The sequence below is a fragment of the Notolepis coatsorum genome (assembly GCF_963971535.1).
Source record: "Notolepis coatsorum genome assembly, chromosome: 19".
NCBI classification, from domain to species: Eukaryota; Metazoa; Chordata; class Actinopteri; order Aulopiformes; family Paralepididae; genus Notolepis; species Notolepis coatsorum.
Window position 1 is genome coordinate 77055735 of NC_140183.1, and position 10898 is coordinate 77066632.

Consider the following 10898-nt stretch of genomic DNA (forward strand, 5'->3'; position numbering starts at 1 on the left):
AAGCACTGCAATTATTGTATGAAAGGTGCTATACAAATAAAGTTTATTATTATTATTATTATTATTATTATTATTATTATTATTATTATTATTATTATTATTATTATTATCATTATTATTATTATTATTATTATTATTATTATTATTATTATTATTATTATTATTATTATTATTATTATTATTATTATTATTATTATTATCATTATTATCATTATTATTTATTTATGATTTAGGTATAACATACCTGCCCAGCAGAAATAGAGCAAGCTCTGCATCACTTTCCAAGCCCATGCAGCAACAAATGTTTAAAGGTGTAACGTCCCCAGGCCCAGCCCTTGCTGGGCCGGTTATGATAAAGACATTGGACATTCCCTGCCTCCTGACAGTGGTCTCCTACCTGGTCTCCTACCTCCCTCTAGTGGCCAGATGAGCCAGATGGTGCAGGCGGCCATTTTGGTCTGGTTTAAAATAATAGAGTTAATCTCCACTTATTTGTTGTCTTGGGCCATCCCTGCCTTGTTTGATGTTGTCTCCCTGTCTGGTTGTTGTGTGTGATATTGCTTTTTGTGTCTAGTTTGGTGTTTATTTGATTCTGTGTTTTGGCCTGGCCTTGCCAGGTGTTGCTCATTGTAATTAGTCTTTGTATTTAAGTGTGGGTCTGTCCTCACTTCCTTGTGGCGTCATTTCCTCCAGTACCCCGTGTTGTTCCCGTATCGTGCCTGTGTCCTATCATGTGAGTTGTTGTCCAGTCAAGTGAGCTTGTTCTTCTGTTTGTTTTGTTAGCTTTGTTTGGTGCGCTTTGTTTTTCGTGATCAGTCCGTGTTTGTTCCAGAGCCAGCCCGACTGAGCCTCCTTTGTTTTGTAGTTTGGTTGTTAGTAAATATCCCTTCTTTAAGCTTCACCCCTCATCTCTGCCTCGTTCCTTCTCCCTTGTCTGCAAACTGTGTTCTCACCTTCATTAGCACCCCCAATCGTAACAAAAGGTAAACAAAGTTTCTTGATTGGATACAATCAGATGGAAGAAAGTGACCCAGCATCAAAACTATAGTCTCACAAACCTACTCCTAATCTGGTATGTTTGATTTGACATAAAACATGAGTTTCATACTTTACTAAAGCATTTGTGTGCTTTTGGTGGGTTGGGGAGGGGCAATTTGTAAAAACAAAAGGGGAAAACTACCAACACATCAAGTATACCTCAGATTCTAAAGCATTTGCAGTACCTATTCACTTAGGACCTCCAGGAGATACTTACCGTACTTATTAATCCTCTGTGTTCCCTATCTGCTTCCATTTGGTCCTATCCTGTACATCTGGTCCTATCCTGTACATCTGGTCCTATCCTGTACATCTGGTCCCATCCTGTACATCTGGTCATGTCCTTTATATCTGGTCCTATCCTTTACATCTGGTCCTATCCTTTACATCTGGTCCTGTCCTTTACATCTGGTCCTATCCTTTACATCTGGTCCTATCCTGTACATCTGGTCCTATCCTGTACATCTGGTCCCATCCTTTATATCTGGTCATGTCCTTTATATCTGGACCCATCCTTTATATCTGGGCATGTCCTTTACATCTGGTCCTGTCCTGTACATCTGGTCCCATCCTTTACATCTTGTCCTATCCTGTACATCTGGTCCTATCCTTTACATATGGTCCTATCCTTTACAGCTGGTCATATCCTTCACATCTGGTCCTATCCTCAACATCTGGCCCTATCCTTTACATCTGGTCCTATCCTTAACATCTGGTCCTATCCTGTACATCTGGTCCTATCCTTTACAGCTGGTCCTATCCTGTACATTTGGTCCTATCCTGTGCAGCACGTTATGCTTCGCATAGATATCTATAGAACACTAGATAGCTTAAGGCGGAGTCACCAGCGTCACTGAACCGCCGCCATCTTGCGCAGGTCAGCCTTGAGTGAGAGTGAGTGAGCTGCACAGACAAAAATACTCATAACTCGCTGAAATATTGATGGATTTACAAACGGGTTGGTTTGCTATAAACAGTGGTGCGTTATTGAAATCAACTGGGATTGCACGCACATAATGGCGCCACGTGCACGCGCTCACCCCTGCCCACTTTGACAACCTAGGATGGCTTAGAGTAGACGACAGAGTACAGCAACTTGCAATGGGCCTGGTCTACAAGATACACTACGCGACCAAGGTACCCATGTACATGTCAAAATACTTCCCAAAGGTCAGTGAATACCACGATCACAACACCAGAGGGAGCTCCACAAATCATGTAAAACCCAGATTCGGATCAAACAAGGGACTAAACACGTTTCGCAATTATGCCACATCAATGTGGAACGCCCTGCCTAAAGCTGTAAAGGAATGTGAATCACTACCCACCTTCAAAAACACTCTCAAAAAACACCTACGTGAGACTGCAATTCGAAACTGGCCCCTACAAATGTCCTAACCTAGTTGTACAGTAAATGACCAAGTAAGGCTTTGTCAATATTCAAATGTACAGTGTAAAATGTGTGTGTGTCCCCTTCCCAACCCCCCCCCCCCCCCCCCCCCCCCCACCTCCAATGTACAGCCCTCACCCAACCCACCCAACCCCACCCCACCCAACCAACCTCCTCCAATGTACAGTTTCTATGCCAAATGTATATACACTCCTTTTCTGGACACTTTTGTATCACAAACAGTACTGTATTTGCAAATCTGATATGTCATAAATGTATAGATGTAGCAGTACTGTCTATCTGTATGTCATGTATGTCATATATGTTATGATGAATTGAAAATGGGGGACCCTGATGTAAACAAGTCGAAAGTCTTTCTCTGGTCTGCATCCCCTTAACAATTGTATGTATTGAGCTGTACTGTACTGTACCCATTCTGCAATCTGTTAATAAACTTTTCAATCAATCAATCAATCCCGCGAATGTGCATTTAATGTCCCATCGCTTGAGCACAGACTACAGACAGTGCCTAATTGCCTCTACGAATGGAATAAAGTTAGGTGTGAATGTATCTGAGAACGTATTTAACACACCTGACGACCGGCGCTATTGATATGCAAATAGCGAGTACTTATCTGGGCTTGCACGTAGTGCAACCCCGTCCCATGAAGAACGCATGCCTGGCTATAAACATCAAAGATGTAGTTATAACTTATGACACTGCATTACTTATTAAAAAAAATGTAAAGATGTTTTTTTTTACAAACCGCTTGAATCATAGCCACGTTAATAATGCTTGTAATAAACCAAACCGTTTGTAAATCCGTCAATATTTCAGCGAGTTATGAGTATTTTTGTCTGTGCAGCTCACTCACTCTCACTCAAGGCTGACCTGCGCAAGATGGCGGCGGTTCAGTGACGTCGCTCTCCATTGGCCGGCAGCGCGGGCAAGCTATCTAGTGTTCTATATATATCTATGATGCTTGGCCTCATGTTTCCTGTGTTCAGTTCCGAGGTTACAGTCCTCCACCAGGCCTCCCTTGTTTGCTCTTTCCAGGTGGGGTGCACCTCAAGGCTACTTCAGGAGTGTGGTCTTGTCCATTCAGGGGACATGTCAGAGACATTGGAGCAATCAATGTTTAATTTCCTGCACCACATTGCGACAGTTTGTGTTTTTGTACAAGTCCTTATTGGAGAGAGTTTCTGGCAAGAAATACGAATTATTTTCTACAAAGATAATACAGATAAGGTCATGTAATTTTGATCAGTCTCATATATATATATATATATATATATATATATATATATATATATATATATATATATATATATATATATATATATATATATATATATATATATATATATATATATATATATATATATATATATATATATATTGTCCTACTTATATATGAACTCACAGCATGTCAGTCGTATGTCTGTGGCACCAATGACCTCGCTTCACTGGGCAGAGGTAAGGTATACTGTAAGATGGATGAGTCTGCTTGACCTTACTCCTAGAACCCACCTCACCCCTGCCCACTTTGACAACCTAGGATGGCTTAGAGTAGATGACAGAGTACAGCAACTTGCAATGGGCCTGGTCTACAAGATACACTACACGACCAAGGTACCCATGTACATGGCAAAATACTTCCCAAAGGTCAGTGAATACCACGATCACAACACCAGAGGGAGCTCCACAAATCATGTTAAACCCAGATTCGGCTCAAATAAGGGACTAAACACGTTTCGCAATTATGCCACATCAATGTGGAACGCCCTACCCAAAGCTGTAAAGGAATGTGGATCACTACCCACTTTCAAAACCTCTCTCAAGAGACACCTACGGGAGACTGCAATGCAACACTGGCCCCTGTAAATATCCTAACCCAACCCCCTCCAATGTACAGTCATTTACCTAGTATGGTCTTGTCAATAGTCCAATGTACAATTTTGTTTGTTTGTACAGAGTCCCCCCCCCCCCCCCTCAATGTACAGTTTTGCTTGTTTATACAATGTGCCCCCCCCCCCCCCCCACCCACCTCCAATGTAAATTACCCAGTATGGTTGTCAATATCCCAGTGTACCCAACCCCCCCCCCCACCCAACCTCCTCCAATGTACAGTTTCTACGTCAAATGTATATACTCCCTTTTCTTGACTCCTTCTGTATCACAAACAGTACTGTATTTGCAAATCTGGTATGTCATAAATGTATAGATGTAGCAGTACTGACTATCTGTATGTCATGTATGTCATATATGTCCTGATGAATTGAAAATGGGGGACCCTGGTGTAAACAAGACGAAAGTCTTTCTCTGGTCTGCATCCCCTTAACAATTGTGTGTATTGAGCTGTACTGTATTGTACCCATTCTGCAATCTGTTAATAAAGTTTTCAATCAATCAATCAATCCACTTAATATACTGTAAGATGGACGAGTCCACTTAATATACTGTAAGATGGATGAGTCCACTTAATATACTGTAAGATGAGGCAACAATATGATTACATTACTTCTGGTTTTCTTATACAGTAGTTTACACAAAATCAAGCACAGTTGACTAAAGTTTCACTTTCTCACCAACTGCTTCAAAAACAATTAAGTTTGCCAATGAACAAGAGCACATCTGTCACCCTGCCCAGTAACGCCACCCTGTGGACAAATACATAACATGTTGTTAGCTATCATGACAGAGAAAAAGCATTTACTGTTCCTGTTGAAAATACCCTTCTGACTCCCTGACGCGTGATTACGAAACCTAGCCGCATTTCTCGGAGACGCTCTCTGATTGGCAGGCACTGACTGACGCTCTCTGATTGGCCACTGACGCGTTTGCCCAATCCGTGACGAGCTGTGTCTTTGCCCATTTCCACGTCAAACAGCCTGCAAACTACCTGGCGTTCTATCGCCATGCTCTAAGACAAACTCTAACCTTAACCAACTTCGAAAGAGTGCCTAAGCTTAACCAGTGTAGAAACAGGTGTCGGCCAATCAGAGAGCGTCTCCGAGAAATGCGGCTAGGTTTCGTAATCACGCCTCCCTGACTCCTAAAGCTGCAATAGCCATTTTCTGACAGTATTCTTTTTTATTACATTGTACATTGTACATGTGGCATGTCTGAGTTGTGTTTGCGGGTGAAGTAATGACCTACCTTCCACAAAAACGATGTATTTTTTCAACAAATCTCTTAAGTACCCAAAAAGTACCTGGTACCAGGTACTTTGGTAATGGAAAACCGAAAATACCGAGTAGAGTAGAGTAGAGTAGAGTAGAGTAGAGTAGAGTAGAGTAGAGTAGAGTAGAGTAGAGTAGAGTAGGTACCAATGCAGTGGAAAAGCGCCATTAGTTAGAACTTTTAGAAGATTGATCAACGATAGGGTGGCTTTGGGATAGAAATTTAAGGAAAATGAAAATGGAGTTTGTCTATAGTGGTGACTCGCGGCCTCTAGTGGTCAGAAAGGTTATTGCAGCTTTAAAATGACATCTGCCGTCTGAATGAGTAGTAGTGGCGCGGCATAGCTCAACATATCAAACCAATTGTTCATTTTGTGATAAAAGCAACAAATTTGGCAGATGTGTTGATAGATATATTGGGAACAAAACTGGATATTGGGGCATTACAAACTAGTACCCTGGTGGCTGTGGCAGGCATTTTTCAAAATAGCCACCAGCGCTTAGTCAAACTTTCTTATCCCATTGGATTTGCATGCAATAACGGATATAATCTAGATCCCACTAACCCTAAGAACCAAATAAAATACTCACTCAACATTCTAAGGACATTTACAATTTTTAATTCGTTTCATTATATTATTAATATATAGTGGCGTGAATCAGTAAAACATTTCTCGTAGCAGGCTGCAACTTAAAGACGTAATTTCAATATTATAGCATACTAAAGTGCAAATGTTATTTATTTAAGTACAGTGTATGAGGTATAAGCTGGCCCCAAGCTTACATTGCAAAACAAATTTTAAATTTACAATAATATTTTTATATATTATTATTATATTTTTTACCACATGGTGGCGCTGGTGCATTATCACGGTGGCGCTGTGCACCTATACCATTGTTTAGGGTCACCCTTGCCTTGTTGCTGCTATTTCCAGCTGGACACATGCTATGTCGCCCACCTTTTTCCCAGTCTGTTTACGGAGGAGCTACAGGTAGGTTACTTTCTTCTGTTTCTGACAAGTTGTGAATGAATACAAGATAAGAATATAATATTTAGAATATAGATTTGTGTTTCTTCACTGTATTGCTGATTATTGTGAGTAGCGCTGTATTTTGTGAGTTTATTCATCTACATTTTTACGTCTTCACAACTGCTGCGGTTGATAATATTGACCATAACCCTAGCTCAACTACCTCAAAGGAGTCCTTTCATGGCACAGGTATTTCACTCCTTCAACACCCTACATTTGCAGGTCAAGGAGTTGACCGCAGCATTGTGATTGTTGGAGGGTGTGGAAGCCAAAAGACAGTAGGCCTAAAGTTAGTTTAGGTTCGTGTTAACGTTAGATAATGTACAAAATAAACATTTTCCGCTGCTATAAACGTCGCACTTTTATTTTGAAAACCCCAGAAAGGAAGTCATTATATATGCTTTACCAGCCTGTTCTGTGTTAGCTCCGGTTAGCTCAGAGCGTCCAGTAGTTAGTAGTATATTATCAATACCAGCCATTGGATTACTGTTTTCTAAATTGGGGAGGCTTTTAATCGTCAAGGTAAGAGGATTGTAAGTCATGGTATCCATAAACTTCAATCGGTTCGGATCCTTTGAATGAATGAGAATGTCAACAATCACGACGACACGTTGAAATCACTGACTGCGCTCAGAGAGGAGTGGTTAGGCAAAAAATAGTTCAGAGTATATTTGCTTATAAAACGTAATTGTCTAATTCAATTATTATTTATTTCTCCATGTGGTGAATACACAGGTCACAACATGTTTACATGAACGTTTTGGAGTTGTATTTGGAGTGTATTTCGTGACTGTATACAGTGTAAGGGAACGTCAGGCTCCGGATCTCCCCCACTTCCAGTGATGAAGCTCCGGATCTCCCCCACTTCCAGTGATGAAGCTAAGCTACGCTAACGGAGCGACTGTTCCCAAAGCTAAATGCACGCACAGAGACAAAAAAGGTATGTATCTTCTTGTCTAACTCCAGGGAAGATGTTAAATAAGCTAATTTCCCAAAATGTTGGAGTTTTCCTTTAAGTACAGAGGTGAGTGGTTTACAATGTTAAAGTACAGAGGTGATTCAATGTTTAAATACAAAGAAAGACCTAAGCAGGTTAAACCATTTTATAGGTATGGACTTCGAACAGTCTACCAACTGTGTAAAAATATCCCAGATGAGATATGTGGGAAAAAGGTCCTGAGATGTTTTTGACTGAAGTAAGAAATGTATAGATAAACTGTGGGTAGCTTCATTCTGTTGGACAACCTGTACTCGCCCTGACCTATGTTCTGTAGTGAGTAAGAGTGTCATAGTATTTTTGTTGACCCCACAGAGAATCATTGAACTACGTCAAAAATATGTTTTTCGTTATCCCAGAGGTGCTGCAGACGGACAGCGGTGTTTCAGAAAAGACAACAAAGGTTTAAGGGCTTAGAGCCTACAGTGATACTATCAGCCTGTGAAGCTGAGTATATGTTTCTAGCTATGACAATGCAAAATGTGTTTATCTAGAGCAACTGCTCGAAGTGATGAAGATAAGGTTATGAATGTATTGCTCAAAATGCAGTAGGTAATTGAAATGTATCCTCTATACCGAATATGGTGTTTTTGAAGAATGGGCGTTCTGTCAAAACCGTTTAAAATGATGAACATTGTGTATATATGGAGACTGTTGTTTATGAGGACAACCAGGGGACCATTGTGATTACTAGGAACCCAATGTGTCAATATAGATGTAAACATGTCATTATAAATAATATCATCTCATCAGGTATGTCATCAGATAAGAAAGAATGACACCGGTTTACTGTCCAATGGACGGCAGAGTAATAGATACTATGAGAGAGCCTGTTTCAAATTAAAATTGAAGGGATTTGCAAAGGTCATTTAATGTGAAGATATTGACTGTCATACCCTATGGATGTTTTTGGGATTATATTATTTCCTTTGTTAAATGTTTTTCCCAGAAGTCAGCCAGTATGCTAATGCAAACCTAAGTGGGTGCAGGGGTAAGGCTAAGAGAATCATCAAGGACTCCAGCCACCCGAACAACTGCCTCTTTGAACTGCTGCGGTCAGGCAAGCGATACCGGAGTCTTAAGGCGAGCACAGAAAGACTCAGAAGAAGCTTCTATCCCCAGGCCATCAGGCTGCTCAACGAACAATAAACACTATGCAACAACCATCAAATGCACACAGCACACACACCCACACGCACACACTCACTTTAAACAAACAACACACTGCAGCACCCACTCTCCACACTTTAGATCACCTAAACACACTTTATATTTATTGGTAAAGGATTTGCACTACAACTCGTACACCTTACTGTAAATTGTACCTAAATTGTACCTCATCCCATTTCTGCTTTGCACTATATAGTATTGTATATTAGTACATTGCATAGTATATTGTATATTGTATGGTAACTCAGTTACTTCTATTCTGCATTGAACATTGTACATATGTCTATACTGAACACTGTGACCTCTATTTTTACTTCTATTTTACATGCTATACTATTTTATTTCATACTTATCTTGTCTAGCACAGTCTCTGGAGCGTAACAGTAAGAAGCATTTTGTATAAAAGTATTCTGTACTTCTGTATGACAACTATTAAAGAAACTTGAAAACTTGAAACTTGGGAGTGTTGAGATCAGAGGCTCTGTGTAGGATTGTTAGTAACTGTCTAACTGTACATATGGCTGTTTACACTAGTAACTGTTTACCTGCATATATGATTGTCTCCACCAGTGACTGTCTAGTTGCATATATATCTGTTCCCACTAGAGGGTGCTCTAGGCGGAGCCACCCAGGTACTCCACCTTGTGGCGAGTATAAAAGCAAAGGTGTACTCTCATTTTCTTGGGCACCAGAAAATAACGGGAGTAGACGCCTGACATCACGTCCTCTCTCGGGACCACGACTACGGCCTGCTTCGCCAACAGAGATTGGATCTCGTCGGCCAGGGCTGTCACTGCTTCCGACCCTGACAATAGGGTCGGCACCAAACCTGAGAACGGAGGGTGGGGTTGTGCAAACTGCAAAACAAGCCCCCGCCTCAACGTTCTCTCTATCCACCCCTCCAAACGGCATTCTTGTCGCCATATGTGAAAATAATCCCACAGCGCACCCGCTGTCTACTGACGCTGGGCCGCAAGGAACAGTAGATAGTTGGCCCGGTCCCTCCCGCTGTGCGACGCACCCAAGGGGGGACCCCGACAGAAAGGGCCGGTTTGATACGGGAGAAGCTGCCATCAAACTGGTTGACACACACCCCCCCCCCCCCCTGAACACCCCTCTAGCGCATGCTGAGGAGTTGTTCTACAGCTAGACACGCAAGGCGTGAGGACCCCATGGGCTCCTACACGCCGTAGCCCTGCAGTGATATTGCTATCACCAAAATCACGCTCGCCTCTTCTTTGCCGACCACTGCCGCTCTCACGGGAGTGGGAGGCGTCAGTGTGACACCCCGCCTGGCGAAGGCGAGGCCGGGGTAACCCTTGCTGTGCATTCAACTGAAGAGGCCTCGAGTCCCCCTGCTGACCACTGTAACTAGTGGTAGCCGTAACACCAGGCTCACCAATCACACAACGTGTGGTGCAGGAGCCATGCGACAGCACAACATTCTCACGGACAGACCCAGGCTCAGCCATCAACTGGGTGTCAGCCCCTGTCCCCATGAGAAGTGAAAAGTGGGGCCGCATGCGCTTCAAAGAAGGTTCGCGGCCTGCAGCCAAAGGAAAACGATCAGAGCCCCTCTTCCGTTGGTGACGGAGAGAGGATTGAACGGGGAGCGGGCTGCTCGCGGCAGAATGACGACGGCTTGTTTGATCCAAGCCGAATTCACCCAAAATGGCCGATCCCTCGGCCGCCAAGGCTGTCGGCCTTGTGGATCCCCGTTGACTCTCCGCCCAGGGTACCACTGGCGGGGGAAACATGGCCGCCTGTCGAGGGCCTCGCCACAGTCGTTGACGAGACCGTGCAAGAAAACATTAGGAACTTGTTTCATTCAACCACACAGGGGCTGAGGACTCACAACCCCACCCCACCCCTTCTCTCTCTCACACACACACACACACACACACACACACACACACACACACACACACACACACACACACACACACACACACACACACACACACACACACACACACACACACTGACACACACACTGACACACACACTGACACACACACACAGATACACACTGACACACACACACACGCACACACACACACACTCTCCCAACTCTCTTTCTCTCTTGCCC